At 45.3% G+C, this 17,132-nt stretch overlaps 1 protein-coding gene and 1 pseudogene across 3 annotated transcripts in view; both read left to right on the forward strand.

Moving 5' to 3' along the window:
• The window catches only part of ARHGAP26 (Rho GTPase activating protein 26), a 371,806-nt gene that overhangs the window by 61,469 nt on the left and 293,205 nt on the right, over positions 1-17,132 (forward strand). The gene's annotated exons all lie outside the window — the stretch shown is intronic.
• On the forward strand, positions 1,625-9,564 carry LOC123638608 (annotated as a pseudogene).

Consider the following 17,132-nt stretch of genomic DNA (forward strand, 5'->3'; position numbering starts at 1 on the left):
AAGTGATTTAAAGTTTAATGCATTGTGAAAACTTTTCACAATGTGAAAACTTTTCTGGAATTGAAATGGGTGCTTCTTCAAAGCACGTTGTATCTTGAATCATCAGAGGTAGGATTGATGGTAAAGAGACCTCTTCTCTTTTCTTCTGACTATAGACTCTCAGTATAAGAGAGTATTCAGGAGGCTTCATTCATTTAACTCCTGGGTCCTGGGATCTCTATCAGAATAAATCTTCAAGGTAATATCAAGGCTATTTGATATAAGAAGGGTCTCTGACTCATCAGAAATACCCAATTGACATATTACCCAAATATTAAATAGATGTCTATAGGGTAATTAAGTTTCACATTTTCTTCGACTTATCTTTTATCTAGGTATCTTTTCAGAACTGAGTGAAGGGGTGTTTTAGTTTGATTTGGTAATGATAATAGCAAGGAATGGGTCCCCTTTATTGAACATTCTCTATGTTCAAGGAGGGCATTGAGCTTAGTGCTTTACATATGTTGTCTAATAGAATTTGGGGGGACTAAATTGGGAAATTCTTAATTAGCACATGGTACACAATAAAAGCTCAATAATGGTTAGCCACCAATACCAAGAGGTAGATTATAATAGCTTTCATTTAATTGAGCACTTACTGTGATCTAAACTCTATTTGTATAACTCATACAATCAAATCCTCACAAAACTCTGTAAGATTGGTTCTGGTATTATACCCGTTTCGTAGATCAGGAAATCCAGGCACAGAGAGTTGAAATTATTCACAGAGCGAGTAAATGGCAGAGGCAGGATTAAGCACAGGCCATCTGAGTCCAGGGCTTTGGTACCCTTTCTCGCTTCTTGGAGATAGAATGTTCGTGTACGTTGACATGGTGTCTGGATTGTTGGAGAGCAAGGCCAGGATGTGTGTCCCTGCTCCCCAGCCCACTGCCCTCCTGTCTTGCTTAATTCCAGGGCGAGGCACCCCAGGCAGGGGCTCTGAACTGGCTGTGCCAAGTTGCTGTTTCGCTTGGTTAATGATCTCCCTGGGGTTTTGGCTTCTCACTTAGTCTATAGCTCATCGTTCTCCTCAGAAGAGAGGAGCTGGCTTTCTTAAAGCCTGACAGCTTTTTTCCCCAGTGATGAACCAGTCATCGAAATCATTTACAAGTTACTCTTTAAATAAATTTTTCTTTTTCCCAATGTTGGAGTTCAACATGCCCTGAGCAGCAGGCAGTCAGCGCCCTTACCTGCAACGTTAGACCACCTCTTCTCATTTCTCTGTTTGAGGCTTCAGATGATCGTGTGCTCCCCGTGTGCCCAGTCTGACATAATTGCGATGATTTTCCCTGGTGTCTGTGGCTGCTTTGAAACATCTTGAAGGCTTTCATTTCCACAAACTGGGAAGAGTGAAGATTGGCACAGAACTGCAGGGGGCCCCAGGTTTAGGCTCCCCACAGAGTGGTTCAAAGGAGTTCAAAATGCTACAAATATAAATAAGATTTTCTGGCTCATTTTTTGCTTACCTCTTTTCCCGATTTAGAAAAACTCTGGTCAGGTACCATATTAGGCATTTTGCATATGTTATTTCATTTATTCTTTGAAACGGTTCTATTAACATGATTCTTCTCCAAGAAAACACCAAATGGTGCATGACATCGGTATAGTGGGAGGGCCCTGGAACCGGGTGCCATGGGGGCTTCAGCAGTGGCACTCGGGGCCAGGGTTGGGCTGTGGAGCTCGTAAAGGCAACGCTGGGGACAAGGAGTGGCTGGCCGTCACCAAGCTGGGCGCCTGGTCAAGGATGTGAAGGTCAAGTCCTTGGAGGAGAGCTGTCTCTTCTCCCTGCCCATCATGGGGTCTGAGATCACTGACTTTTTTCTGGGAGCATCTCTGAAAGATGAGGTTTTGAAGATCATGCCAGTGTAAAAGCAGACCCACACTGGCCCGTGGACCAGGTTCAAGACATTTGTTGCCATCGGAGACCACAGTGGCCACATTGGTCTAGGTGTTAAGTGCTGCAAGGAGGGGCCATCATCCTGGTCAAGCTCTCCACTGTCCCTGTGCAGAGAGGCCACTGGGGGAACAAGATTGGCAAGGTGACAGGCTGCTGTGGCTCTGTGCTGGTGCATCTTCTCCCTGCCCCTAGAGGAACTGATGTCGTCTCGGCCCTTGTGCCCCAGAAGCTGCTGCTGATGGCTGATGTTGATGACGGCTACACCTCAGCCAGGGGCTGCACTGCCACCCTGGGCAACTCCGCCAAGGCCACCTTTGATGCCATCTCTAAGACCTATGGCTATCCGACTCCTGACCTCTGGAAAGGGATCCACCAAGTCTCCCTACCAGGAAGTCACTGAACCTCTTGTCAAGACCCACCCAGAGTCTCTGTGCGGAGGATCCAAGCACCAGCTGTGGTTACAACAGAGAATTTTTTATACAAGAAAAATAAAGTGAATTAAGACTTTTTTAAAAAACAAAACAACAAAAAAACCAAAACAGTTGTATGAGGTTGGTATTATCGTACCTGTTTTACACAAGTGGAAACTGAAGGAAGATTGCGTAACTTGCCTCGGGTCGGGTAGTTAGGAAGTGGCTCAGGTGGTACTGAGGTCAGAGCTCAGACTTTTCTGGTTTCAAATCCTATGCTTTTTCCTGTGTGACTTACCCCATGCTGTGTGTTCCTCAAACACCCTTTAAATTGCTCACAGAACAAATTTGGAAACCAAAAGTTTTCATCTAAAATCCGTTATCTGGAAGTTGCTGTGGTTAATGCTGTTTCTCTTCCTTCTCATCCTTTTCCCCTTTATTCCTCCGAGTTCCCGAGATGAAGTAAATGAAATTTGGAGGCGAGAAGGCCTGGGATTAGGTTCCCTTTAAGTTACTTGGCAGAAGCAAACAGAAGGGTAGACATCATGAGAAACTTTCCCCTTGTATCTCTCAGCTCAGTGGGGGATACTCTGTCGGAAAGTTCTGTTCTTCCCATGAGAGGAATTAAGAACGGGAAGAAGGATCTTGGCAAAACGCTGTTTTTTTCACCCTCTCCCGCTGACCAACCTCAGTGCTTTGTGTTCACTTCCCTGCCTCTCTGTTTACCTACCTTGCAGTTCCTCAGGCTAAATGCATCATTCTGACATAGTGTCTGGTTGCTCTTGGGTCTCCTTTGAGCTTAACTCAGCAATGATCTGAGGGCCTACTTGTTAGGTTTGCAGTGCCCTCTGCCCTGTTCTTGCCCTTTGATACTTTGTGGAACTGAGTTGCTTAGGGGTGAGCTGGTCTTGTCTTTTCTCTGCAGTGGAAGATAATTTTGAATGTGAAATCAGTGTTGAGTCTTTTGCCAGATTCCTAGTTCCTCTCGTTCTTTTTTGTGCATCATGGTTTATGAGAAGTTTTGGATTGGTAGCCTTGGTGAAATGTTTATGTATTTATATCCCAACTCTTTCTCCTTTCTTAGGACTAACTCAAGCAATACAAAACAGTTTTGTGCCTCAAGTTGTTTCAGATGGAAGCAGAATTAAAGAATAATCCTTTATGTGTACATAACTTTACACTGGTAATTCACAGCTTTCATTTTTCCCTAAAGGGATACTGGCAGACAGCAATCTGCATGTTTTAGGTATGAAATTGAGGGTAAAATATCGATTGATTCTGGTAATGTTTGTATGATGGCCTAACAAGGAAATGGGTTTTGCATTTTCTTCCTCCTTTGCCTCCCATTAAATGGAAATTGCTTACAACCAAACTTTTATTGTTCTTAACATTTGATTGAACAAAAACAAAGAAATACAAAGGAAATGAATTTTATAGTGAGATGGCCAAAGGCATAATGATGTAAGAACACAGGTGTTGGGTCAGGTCAACCTGGGGTAGAATCTAGGCTCTGCCACTCATTGGCTGTATCTCCTCAGGCAGGTTGTTGAACCTCTTTGAGTTGGTTTTTATCATCTTGTGTAATAATCCTTATACTTCAAAGTGGTTGTTACCATTAAAAATAATTAAATGAATTAATAAGCATCCAGGACAGTGTCTTGCACATAGCTGGGGCTTAGTAAATTATAGTTCTTACTCTGTTTGCTACTACAAATGTACAAAACAAGCTGGCCTGAAGGTTTGTGTCCAGGGGTCATGTCGTCGGATCAACTTTGGAAAAATAGGCATGTTTGGAATTATCTACTCTGAAACTTCATACAGACGAGGAAACTGAATACCCAGAGAAGTTAAGTGACTATGTGAAAGCTGGAGAACTAGATAGACAGAGGCAAAGCTGAGACTAGAACCCAGCACCCTCTGACTCTTAGCTCATGGTCTTTCTATGGCATCGTGACCGATTCAGTCCAGATGTTGACTCCAGTATCTCTATGGCAGCATTTCCTGGAATCACCTGGGGAGGGGTAGTGGGAGATGGTTAAAGTATGTTCCTGGACTCCGTCCTAGAGTAGTGAATCAAATCTATGAGGGTATAACCACACATCTGCATTTTAACAGACAGCTTATATGATTCTGATGTATCTTACGAGTTTGTGATGAGTTATTTAAGTTGATTATGAGTTTGCACCTCTTTGCTCTAGTGCTACAACTAAGAGTTGATCTTGACAGAGTTATCTCAGAGGCATCGTGGCCTCAGTCATAGGAACAAATGCTGATTTAATGATGTTAGAATAATGATGCTAATGGCAGTTACCCCTTAGGGAATGCCCACTGTATGCCAGGTATGGTCTCAGTACCTTCAGGTGCTTAAAAAATGTCCCCCACGTAGTGAACACTTTATAAGTGTTATAATAACCTATTTAATTTTCATAACAATCCTTTGAAGGTTATTGTCTCTTTTATAGATACAGTAATGTACAGAGAAGTCAAATAACTTGCCCAAGGTCACCCAGCTAACAAGTGGCAGAACTGGTATTTGAACTCATGTGTGGTCTGATGCTGAAACCCATGTGTCATAGTGGATATACTCATGTGAAATACTTTTGCAATAAGTATTGAAATTTAGAGGATTTTTCTCACTGAAAGAATACCCCTCTAAGTTTGCTTGATCTGGTCTGTTGAGACCTAGGGGAGACTTCATGCAGGTAAATAATCCCTATTCTGGTTTATTCAAAACCAAAAAGGTCTGGAGTGAGGCTTTTGTGAGAGTGAACAAGCTAGTGAGAAGAATTTATTCAGCAGGGAAATGTTCTCACTTTTAGTCTCTGTGCAGATGCAGTGGGTGGTAAAGGGAGAAAGTGACAGCTGGCCAAAGAGCCTGCCTCAGCTTCTTCAAGTCCAAAGAGCTCAAAGACTGGAGACACTGAAAAAGCTTTGTGTGCTGTGCAGTTCTGTATTGAGAGAGAGAGAGGGAGAGGGAGAGGGAGGGAGGCCTAGCCTCTTCTGACCTAGCCTCTGAAGTCATGCATATCACTTCCACTGTGTTCTTTTGGTTGAGGCAGTTACAGTGGTCCACTCAGGTTCAAGGGAGGGAAGGTGGACCCCAGTGCTTGATACAGGAGTGTCCTGTGTCATTTGTTGTAAGAAGAACATGTGGCATGGGATGTATTGGTGTGGCTATCTTTAGAAAATATGATGTGCCACATGTGTTGACTCTACTCTTGCTAAATAGGCTCATTCAGGGCTTGGATAGTTATGTTGAGTTCCTTTATCCTCATAGTCAGTGTGATTTATGAATTTGCAGATGTTAAGAAGGCTAAACTTAAACAGTTTTTGGGTGGAAACTGAACATTGTTTACTCAGAACCATGTAAATATATGACGGGGAGTGGCTGGCAAAGCCTTACCTCATCGTGGAGGAATAATACGTTAGTTCTTTCTTTTAGGAATGAATTAGTCCTTAGTCTTTGTCCAGAGGCTTAGGCAACCTTGCTAACTGCATAGTCAATGTAAGTTTTTTTTTGTTTGTTTTGGACAATTGTTTGTTTAATAGGCCCTAAAATGTTCTAGGGGTTTTGGAACAAAGCAGACAAGCTTCTACTCTTATGAAACTTTGATTCAGGTGGAAAAGACAGTAAACAAGAAAATGGATAAGAATTTCAGATTGTTATAAGGTTCCTGGGTAAATGGATGGGGAGAGCCTGTGGCAAGTGTTAGTTGCCATGAGCCTAGTTGGTCAACAGTCGTCAGAAAAGATTCGCGAGGAGTTTCACTTAGGTCCCTTCTCTGAGGTCCCCGTGTGTGTACTCCATTCATACACTGAGATGAAATTGTCAGGGAATAAGCATGGGCTTATTCACGGGATCCTAGAATAACAGTTGGATTAACCACCCCAATATCTACTCTACCAGTTCTCCCCTTCCTCCTCCAAAGAAAGGTTCAGTAGAAGTAATGTAGAAATATAAAAAGTATTACTTTCACATAGTAGATAGTAAACACATAGAATTTGTTTTTCTTGAGACTGAAAGTACGAAAAGATATACAAAAAGATTTTTAAATTCATAAAAACTAGATCTATAGTAGGTTATTTAGGGAAGCTAGTAATCTTAGGTTATTTGTCATACCACTTAAGGATATACATATACAAGGGCCTCCACATGATTTCCTTTCCTCATCTTACCTCATCCATTCAGTAACTGTGTGGCTTCTTTCTATCAGCCTCTGGGGACTAAAGATAAAACCGTAATCAGGGTCCCTGCGTTCATATAGGCAGAAAATAAAGAAAGCAATGAGACAAAATAAGGCGTAAAAATCACTAAGAAAGAAATCCTGGGTGATAGGGAAGAACTAACTTTAGAGAAAGTGTCAAGGACAGTCCCTGGAGAGGTGACTACAGGTGTCAGATCTCATGGTGCTGAACCAGACACCTAGATTGGAAAGACGTATTAGGCTAAATCCAGGACATCGTTGCCATGACACTTACACCATAATTGAGGAAATATTGGATGTGAGCTGGGGGTGCAGTGGTTCCTGCAGTGTATTGAGTCCTTGTGTAGCCTTAATGTTTAATGAGAACCTTTTACCGTAGCTGGAGTGGTCCAGGGTGAGTGTTGCGGGCAATTCTGCAAAGCTCCTCAGCCTCTGAGCCCCAGGTCTGATGGAAACTGTAGATTTCTTGGCTCTGCTTAAAGCTTGTCCCGTGAGTGCTAGGGAGCAGGAGATGACAGAAGCCTGACTTCATCTTGGCTCTTGTTTTTGTTGGAGGGTAGTTGCTAAGCAACAGATCCCTCTGGCTGGAGCAAAGGAGATGGCTGATGGGAGAGGGTGGAGGCAAGGAAAGTACAGTAGTGCCTGAGTCGTGTTGAAGGATGACTTCTAGGAACAAAAATCCACAGAGAAAGAAAGTTTCATTTTCAGAGGGAGGTCGGGTTGCAAAATTTCCCACGTTCTGTTATGTCTACCTCTCCCCACCTCTTTTGTGATCTCTGTTCTTGGTTTTGGGGTTCATAGACTTTCGCTAGTTTGGTAAGAGCCACGCAAACCTCCAGGTCTGGTGGTAATCACTGGAACAAGGTGCCTGGTGTATGAGAGTGCATTTTCCCTTGTACAAACCTTCAAGGGGGAAAGGGCCTTTAAATGGGAACATTTGGTTCAGATTATTTTGATTTGTGTTAATGGGTTGGTTCCAAAGTCATGACTTGCTTTGGGAAATCTAATGGAGAACACTTGCAGGGTGTTATGTGTTTGCTTTTTTTCAAGTGATATTTCCCCTGCATTCTTTTGTATTTCTTAGTCTATAGATTCTCTTACTCTATAGATACTCTACTAATGTTTCAAGAATTTTGTCTTTGAGAAGAGAAGACATATTTTCTTGAAATTGTTTGTGAAAAGAGGGGAATGTGGAGTGTTTCGGGTATGTCAGTCTGTGGGATGGAAGGTCTGTGGTCCAACCCCCATTCCTTTTGACTGTTAATATCCACCTTGCCTGTATTTGTGTCATTCATGCCCCCGTCTTGTGTGCTTCCAAACACAGCCGAACCTCAGGGTAGTGTAGTTCATCTTGCATTTAGCACCCAGCACAAGAAATCTTTTGGAACAGGATAGAATAGAATAAGTTATTTCCTATGTTTCTAGAAGGATTAGGAGAAAAATATGCTTAGAAGTCCCCTAGGTGGAACCCAATAATTGATTTAAAAATGCACAGTAGTAGAGCATGGGATTTAGAAACCTTTCCAAGGTCAATTTGTAAAACAGGGGACGGTGGTTCTCTCAAAATTTCATTTTGAGGATTATATGAGATAATGTGTATAAAGGGCTTAACACATAGAATAATTGTTTAATTAAATAAATAGCAACTTCATAGATTGTACTAGAGGGTGGTATATTCTGGTTGTGAAGATTGGGGCAAACGCATGTGATTTTTCAAGGAGGATAATTTTCATCAGTTGGATGGCTTTCTTACACGGACAGAGGAGTTATGATTCAAAGGTCCCCCAAATCTTTGTTCCCCCAAGCCCTGGTCCACCAAAACCCTGTGTTTTTTCAGCTGTTGGCATATCTGGCTCAGAGTTGTACCTATCCCACCTTTGACAGCTTCTTATACTTATTTTCTGGATTTCTTTCTATGTCTGGAATATTGTCATGAATATTCCCTACCCCCATAATCACCCTGGAGGTTTCTGAGACCTCTCGGCACCTTGGATGATGTTGGGTAGTTGGCTCTGGGACCCAGGCATGCACCCAAGTCTTGCTGGCTGCCGCTGCTGGCTTCTCAAGCTCGCAGCTGCGGGGAAGAGTGTGGTTACTCCTGGGAGCCAAATTGAGGCCTCTGTCTCCCCAGCATCTGAGTGGAGTTCAGGGATACAAGGAGATGGGCTCATTGAAGCAATTAATGTGGGGCTCATCGGCATAAGGATGATGCCTTTGATTGCTGGGACATGCTGATCCACTAGACTGTAATGATAACAATGGTGCCTGCTATTTATTGAGTGCTTACTACATGCCAGGCAAACCTAAGTGCTTTGTTACGTTTTGCCTCATTTTAGTCTCAGTAACATACCTGGGGAGTAGTGATTTTATAATCCTCGTGGCTTTTTGTCTTTTCCTGATGGCTCATTGTGTGAAGACCGGGGGAGGATGGATGTAGTGGAAAGAGTGTTGAACTGTAAGTCAGGTTCTAACCAACTTCTCTTCCTCCCCTCCCTGTCTTTCTTTCCACTCTTCCTTTTAGTTTATAAGATCTGTGGCTTGGACTGGAACACTGTGATGTGATTAAGAGCCTGAGCTTTGGCCTTAGACATTCTCGGGGCTGAGTCCTGGCCCCGCGATTTGCTAGTTATGGAACTTGGGGAGTGGTGTGCTCCTCTGAACCTCAGTTTCCCCTTGTGGAGATGATCCCCATCTCCTTCCAGTGTTGTGGGGACTGAGATAACACATGGTAAAGCACCTGGCAAATGTCATTACGTGTGAGTTAAAAAATTAGAAATCACTGTATATTTTTCCTTCTCAGACATTCTTGTTTTCTCTCAATGAGCTGTTGGTTTTAAAAGTCTTCTTTTTTCGAGGGGAGTGTCAAAGACTTTTGGTGAAAATCTGATGAAAGTTCTGGACTCTTTCTCAAGAAAACGCACGTTTACCCAAAATTCATCTTCAATTTCAGAGGGTTCAGGACCTTCTAGAGCTCTTCGTCTGTGAACCCCGGAAGAGTAAAGAACCCCTTTAGTCGATTGCAGCCCCCTTTCCACAGGTTCGTTCCTGCTCTGCACTCTGCTGCCTGCCGAGGCTTAGCGTGTCGGGGAGCCCTCCATGAGGCCTGGAGGGGCGCACTTCCCTTTCCTTTTCTGTTCCCTTCGCTAACAAGCAGCCGCCTGATTTCTTGGCCCGTGTGTTGCTGCCCGGAGCAGACACCAGGAATGTCCTCCAGGAGCTGCAGCTCTTGCGAGGGAGGCAGCCAGGAGAGCAGGGAAAATCAGTCTTTCCTTTCCTCGGCTGGGTTGTTTTAGGGATGAGAGGAGAGGGAGCAACAGAGACTGGGATATTAGGAATAACCAACTGTGTATTGATCATCTCTTCTGTGCCAGGAACTGTCCTCGGTGCTTTGCATTCGTTGTTTCTAATCCTTATAAGAACTCTGCCAGGCAGGTGCTATTGTCACCCCACTTTAGAGAAGGGGAAACTGAGACTCAGAGAAGTTAAGTTAGAATAGCAAGCGTCAGAGGTGGGAGTCGGGGCAAGTCCGTCTCAAATCACGGAGCTCTTCTTGCCACGCTGTTTCCCAGGATGTATCTGGGCCTCTGGGTTAAAGGGTAACTTCACGCCCTTTGCTGTTGTTAAAGGAAATGCTTTTCCTTCTGGTGGCCAGACATCCGCAGTTTCTGTCTTTGTGACACGCTCTCGGTGGCCTTCTCAGTGCTGAACTGCAGACTTGTGTATTTTTAGAAAAGGAAGAGACTTCTGTGTGTACCGTTTGTGTTCAGAAACAAATCAGTTGCTGAATACTAAAATCAGCTGTAGCAGCCGAGTGTCAGCCTTGGCTGGCGTCCCTGCTGGTGGCCCTGCCTTCTGGCTGGCGGGCACTGACCATGATGGCTTCAGGGGCAGGGCTGTCCCTCAGGTCTCTTTTCTTGATAGACTAAGCTCTGAGTCGCCACAGGGATCTGCCTCTACTTCCCCCCACGTCTGGACTGGCCACCAGCACAGCTCCTGGCTTGTTGGTAGCAGCTGTTCAGGCTGCGTCCTTTCCTTTTTTTCCATTTCCCGGCTTGCATTTTCTCCTTTTTTGTCTCCCCACTCCCACTTCTCCCACATGCCTTTTTCTCCCCCCCCAAGACCAATGGAATTTTGATTTTTTTGTTGTCGTTATGTTCAAAGGAGAGGTGTATTTTGTGCACCACAATGGAACTGGCCACCTAAGGTGTCCGTGTATGAAAGCCATGCGATGGTTCCGTGGAAGGGTGCCAGGGCGGGGTACTGCAGCGTTTAGGTCTCTGTGTTCCTCACAGTAGCGTCTCTGCATCGCCACAGCCTGCCCACATTTATAGCTGACTCACGTTGGGTGCTTGTCACATGCCACACACTGGCTTGGCGTATTACCTGTTGACTCACCATTACCTGTTGTGAGGGCAGCTCTGGTATTATCCGACGGGCCGAGGACTGGGCCAAGGTCACCCAGCTGGGGTAGTGTTTGTGCTGGGGGGGAGCTGAGGCACAAGTGTCAGGGGGGAGGGAGTCACCGCAGCACGGGAGGGAGGGTGGGTGTGCCACATGTGGTGCCTGTCTCTTGTTCCCAGGGGATGTCCTTTGGTGTGGCATGGGTGAGCCAGAATTTCAGGTCCTCTTGCCGATTATTCTCTCTGACCTCCTCCTCCTCCCTGGCAAAGAGGATTTGGATGGATTTCCCTTCAGTGGGATTTTGTCTTCGTGAGGGCTGCAGAACCGGGCCTGCCACTTCTGAGATGTGCTGTGTCATTTCTGTTCCCTCCGCTGTGACCACCCCCACCTCTTCCCCTTTATACCCCCGGAATGCAGACTGCATCTCAAATACATTTGGGAGAAAAATCGAGTTACATTTTGTGCTGTCCTGTGAAGATCTATATATAGCATGTTGAGTAACCACTTGTAAGACACTTCCGTATCTTATTTTGGTAGTTTAGCAGATGTCCTTCATTCTTGGTTTTCATTTTCTTCCTTCCTTACTTCATTCATTCATTCTCTATTGATTAGTATGTTTAAAGTGTACACATATATGAATAAGTCTCCCTTAAAGGAGGTTACCATGGTGACAGACCCAGAATTAGCCAGTGTGCTGAGGACGTTTCATGTATCATCTCAGAACAACCTTGGGAGGTAGGTAGGAAAGTGACGAAGGGGCAGCAGCAGCAGGTGGTGATTCAGAGAGGGCCCCGGCGTGGGGTTGTCAGAGTGAGGATCTCGGCTCTGTTGCTTGTTGTCTGCACCTTGGGGACATTCCTCAGCCTCTGTCGCCTGTTTTCTCATCCATGAGATGGGGATAGCAGTGTTGCCTCGCAGGATTTTGAGGGTCAAGTGAGATGATATTTGTAAATTTCACAGCATTTCTCTGGTACATAGTGAGATCTTAATAAAAGGTGGCTATTTTTTCTTTTCTTATTATTGGGTACTATTATCTCTTTGTTTTACAGATACAGAAATGGAGCCTTGGGGAGGCTGTCCCAGCCTACGTCACACAGCTAATATAGCAAAGGATAGTGACATATTAACTGCCATTAGGTGACACAGACAGATTGACTGAAGAGGTTGGAGAAGGGAGGTGGCACCTGCATGGCGTGGGTGGAGGGAGGTGCTGCAGGCAGGCTGGCGTGGGACTGGGGTGCTCCGTGGAGGGGGTGGCATCTGAAGGATTGGCCCATCTGGACAGCTGGAAATGGGGCCTCTCCACATGGTTGGTGGAGGGAACAGCAAGGACAAACACTCAGAGATGGGATGAGAATTGGGTTGTGTGTGAGCTTGGGAACCCCCTGATTCAGAGCAGGGACAGGGCTGTGGAAGCCCCATGAGGGCAGGGGCTGGGCTGGGTTGGTTCTGACCTAGGACAGGGCCTGCCACATGGGAAGGGGGTCCACACACAGTTGGCAAATCCAGTGGAATGGCAATGTCTGGAGGTGGTAAAGCTCTAGTTTGGTGGGTGAGGGGAGTGACCTGGGAGAAAGGAATTTTAACTTCAGCTGGAGAAGTTGATTTCTGCCCACAGTGTGACCTGGGATTCCTTTATTTCTACTGCAAAAGGCCAGCTCTCTCAGCCACCTGCTGTTAAACTGTAAGTTGCTGTAGACACTAGTTGTAAGTGTAAGACACTAGTTGTGGTTTTACCTGGACTATGAATCAGAAACTCCCTGAGCTGTTTGGTCGGCATTGCTGGTGGTAATAGATTATGGGTGGCCGTCTCTCTCCCTGGGGTTATTTAAATTTGAGACCACAGAACCTTGAACCAAAAAGCTTGTTTGAAGTAAATATTGTGTGTAGCCCTATGTTTTGCCCAGTCCCATTTCCCTCCTTTATTCACTTCCGGTTTTTCCTTATTTTCTGTGGTCAGATTCTCACCATAGCTGGTTCTCAAGCCTTGGCCTATCAGCCAGGGGCAGATGTTGATCACTTCATCTGACAGACGTGTCAGAGAACAGTTGTGTGCAGATCTGAGTTGTGTAGGTGCCGTGGACGCTGCCAAGGTGAGCACAGTGCGAGAGAATCCTGCCTAAAATGAGTCTGTAGCGAGGCAAAGAATTGCTTAAGCTTTGAACATCTGTGCCCTAGTGCTGTATTTGATTCTTTGCGTGGTTTTTGTACATTAGGTTTTCCTGTAGCAGACTACAAGATTGGAAGTCCCTAAAACAGGGACCTGCTCGCTCACTGTCTGTAGCCCATCTGTGGCTTGTGGGAATTAACCAGTGGCTTCTGGTTTATGAACCAGGCAGCTCCCTCCTTCCCTCCTACTTGGTTTCTTGGCCTTACTAAGTAATGGCTGTCAGAGGACAAATGTGGGTATGTTAGAGATCCCAGGAGCAATTAGTTATCTTTGCACTAAATTGATTTTTAACTGGAGGTGACGATCTGAAATTTATTGAAAGTCTCTTCCATGCTGTTTATTGGTTCCATGGTGATACCATCCCCAACTCTTTTTTTTTTTTTTAGAAAGTCTGATTTTTTAAAAAATGTTTTTATTACCATTCTCTGAGCCACAAACAGCACTTTAAAATGGTATGAAGGTATGGGAGTGAAGGTCTGCAGTACTGAAAAGTGATTTGAAAGATTGAAACCATCTTGGACAGGGTAATTTTCATCTTAGCTAAAGCGATTCAAGTAGGTTTTCATTGTGAAGTAGGTGTGGACTCTCGTTTCCTCACCCTTGGGTAAGACAGGTTCTCATACGAATAAAACCCCAACATTCAGAGCAGGCGACGCACACCTCTTGTCTTTCCCCTACCAAAGCATTCCCGTTTTTATTCAGCATGTCTTCTAAAAAGATGCATGGTGCTTGAGAAGGTGTGCTTGTTTTAAAATATTACCTGCCGTGTGATTTGTCTCAGCATTCCTCTTCTTTCCTGAAACTCTCGCTTCCTTCATTGTCGGTGTGCTCTCCAGGCTGCCCCGTCTCCTTCTGAGCGTCCGTTTCTTGTTCCCCTTGGCTGTCCTGTGAGTCTGCCCAGGGTTCCCTCCCTCCCACACCAGAAGCTCTGTCTCTCCCTGACCCTATTCTCTCTAGTCCCTGTTTTCTGCCGCCACCCACGTGGACAGGAGTCCTCGCCTTCTCTGCTGCAGCCCCAGCCACTTTCCTGACGTCTCTGATCTGCGTGTCTTGCTGGTGCCTCAGTCCTGACCTGTCCCCATCTTCTTTCCTGGAGTCTGCTTCACCTCCTGTGGTCCCCATTTGTGCCTTCTCAGTCGCCCTGGCTCAATCGCTGAAGCCACGTGATAGTTTCTTTCCCCCCACTTGGTCTCCAGACATCATTGGTGTTCTAAACCCTTCTCGCCATGTGAGCCACTGCCGGTTCAGACCCTCACCCATCCCTAACCTGCACCCCAGGCAGAGACCCCCGACTAGAGCTTTCTTCCCTTCATCTCTGGGGGCCTCTGGTCTGTGCTTCAGCCCCCTGCTGCCCCCTGCCCTCCTTGCTTCCCCCACGGCTCCACAGAGCACCACCTGCCTCTCCACCTCCTCCTTGGCCTCGCCCCTTGTTTTGGCTCTGCTGTCTCCTGCCCTGAAGCCGATGTGATGCCCCTTGCCTTTGTGCTTTTGTTTAAGTTGCCCCCTCTTCCTGCAGGGCTTATTCTGCCCATTTTTCCTCGGTGGAGCCCTCAGCAACCAGCTTAAATACCTCTTTCTTAGGGAAATATCACCTTCCTAATCGGGGACAGTTTCTCCTCTGTCTGTACTCATTACAAATTATGTCTGTCTGTCTATGCTACTTACTGCTTGTTTTTTTCTTGCAACCAGCTTTTTTTTTTTTAATCTATTCTGTATTTTTGAAGCATGTTATAGTAGTTAAGAGTATAAACTTGGGAGTCAGACCTGTATTTGAATGCAAACTTTTGAAGTTATTAGGTATGTAATTGTGGAAAAGTTTCTTAATGTCTCTGAGCCTCAGTCTCTCCCTAAAATAGGAATAATGATGGCCCACCTGATTGAGCTGTTGGCACGGTTGAAGGAAATGTATGTCAGGGTCAGACACATAGTAGGGCCTCTGTTCATCCCGTTTCTGTCCTCCTCCCTTCTTCTTAAAGGCTGCATGTGGTTTTGATTTTGTGTTGTGCAGCACCTGTGCTTCATATATGTAAAGAATAGCTATGAGCTGGATGTTGAATGGATTTGAAAGAACTTTCAAGAGAACATATTATAGCTGGTATTCCTACTGTGCAAATGTCTAGCATTAGAGCAGTGGATAAGCTCAGTGCGCAGAGTCAGCCAGGCCGCAAGAAGATTTCTGTATCACCTGAGTCATGAACAGTTTAAACTACAGATTAATCAGGGCGGATTTGATGTTAAAATAATTTGTTTTACAGATGGGTGGATTTTGTATTTTTATTCACATAGAATGTACATTTTTGACATTAGCTAAGATCACATCAGGCATTAGGTTGTTAGCAAAACATCATTCTACCATATCCAGGTTTGAGATTATATTTTTAATAGTTCAGTTTTATTATGAGAAGTTTGGCTTCCTGTCCCTCATAGGCTCATGCAAGAGACCTGAGTTTTGCCTCCGTAATCAGAAGGCAACTCCAACTGTTTATGGATCACTGATAGAACTGGTGCCTGCAGGCTGCTGTGTAGAGTGGGTTCTAATGCCGAGGCCCCGTGTGGGCCTCCCACCCCACCCTCTCTACAGAGTGCTTCCCCCACTGTGTGGCCTTGTGGTCCCGGTGTTCCTTGTGCATGGGATACTCTTCCATCGCATCTTTGCCAGGCTGACTTTATTTCTGCCTAGTAATTTCACAGTTTGTCATACTGAGGTCCAGAGAGGTTAGGAGACTTGCCTAAGTTGTAGCAGGCTTTTCTGTGTATTTCCAGGGTCCAGTCTACGTAGGCATACACTCCCTCCCCAACCTTGGAAAGATGATTCACTTTGACCAGAGGATAGAGATTAAACTGTCCTCTAGCAATAGTTTGGGTTTGCTGTCTTTCTCCCTCCAGAGCTTGATAGAATAGTGATAGGTACTTGTGTGCTAGAGGGTTTGCTAGGTTTTCTGCAAAGAGGCAGGTAATGATAATACTGTGCAGAGAAATGTTAATGAGAAAAGAAAGGGTCCTGTGAGTGAGGTGAGCAGAAGAGAGCAGCAATGAATCGGGGGGACGTCTTGACCAGTTAGGGGGTCTGAGCAACCAGGGGTAGTTTAGAAGCAACAGGTCTCATGTGGGAGTCATGTAGCTTTTGCTGTATTGTGGGATGTTCACAGTTGTTAGTGGGTATTGTCCAGGAGACCTCATTGTCCTCTGTGAACATGGAACTTGTCCTCCTTACAGGCGTTGCTCAACTCCTCTTTACCAAATGTGACTGCTGGCTAAGGTCAGAGGCATTCTTGGGAAAGAAAGTCAGCGTGGCAGGATCTGGATTCTTAAAACCATCCGTACAGCACTCACAAAATTCAGAGTTTGATTTCTTCCGGGAGGCTGTCTTGGAGCAGATTTGTTTTATTTTATTTTTCCCTAAATGACTAATTATAGCAGTCCTGCTATTAATACAGATGCCTATGGCTTGTAACCACAGGGATTTTTATCCACATCTCACATGCATTCTCACATGTTGATGCATTTTGGCTTCTTGCTGCCCGTGGGCTGCCAGCAGTTGGATTGACTTTACATGATTCTGTTGCGAGTCCCGGATGGGGACAGTGGGAAGGTTCTTTGATCCGGAGGAGGTCTGTGTTCCTCTGGGCCTCTGTCATTACAACCATGATCTCACCCAGTAAGTTTGTGACTGACTTGTGTTCTAAAAGACCAACAAAGCAGAAAAGTTTACCATCTAGAAGCCCTGTGTGCTATCTGCCTGCAGCCAGGAAGCCGAGCTGCTGTCTCTCCCTGTCCCATTGAAGCGCCACGACACTGAGCCCTTCCTTTGGCACAGATGTCAGAGTCAGTCTCTCCCTTACAGAGGCCTCCTCTTAGAAACCTTTGATCTCCCTCCTTTCTCAAACTTGCCTTTATCAAGCTCCAAAGGTGGTGCACGTACTGATAGGGGAGGCCAGAGAATCTGCTCAGCAGAGAACAGTGTCAGCTGAGTCTCACAGTTTGGCCCAGGGAATCACTTGTAAAGTGGC

The sequence above is a fragment of the Lemur catta genome, chromosome 5 (assembly GCF_020740605.2).
Source record: "Lemur catta isolate mLemCat1 chromosome 5, mLemCat1.pri, whole genome shotgun sequence".
Lineage (NCBI taxonomy): Eukaryota > Metazoa > Chordata > Mammalia > Primates > Lemuridae > Lemur > Lemur catta.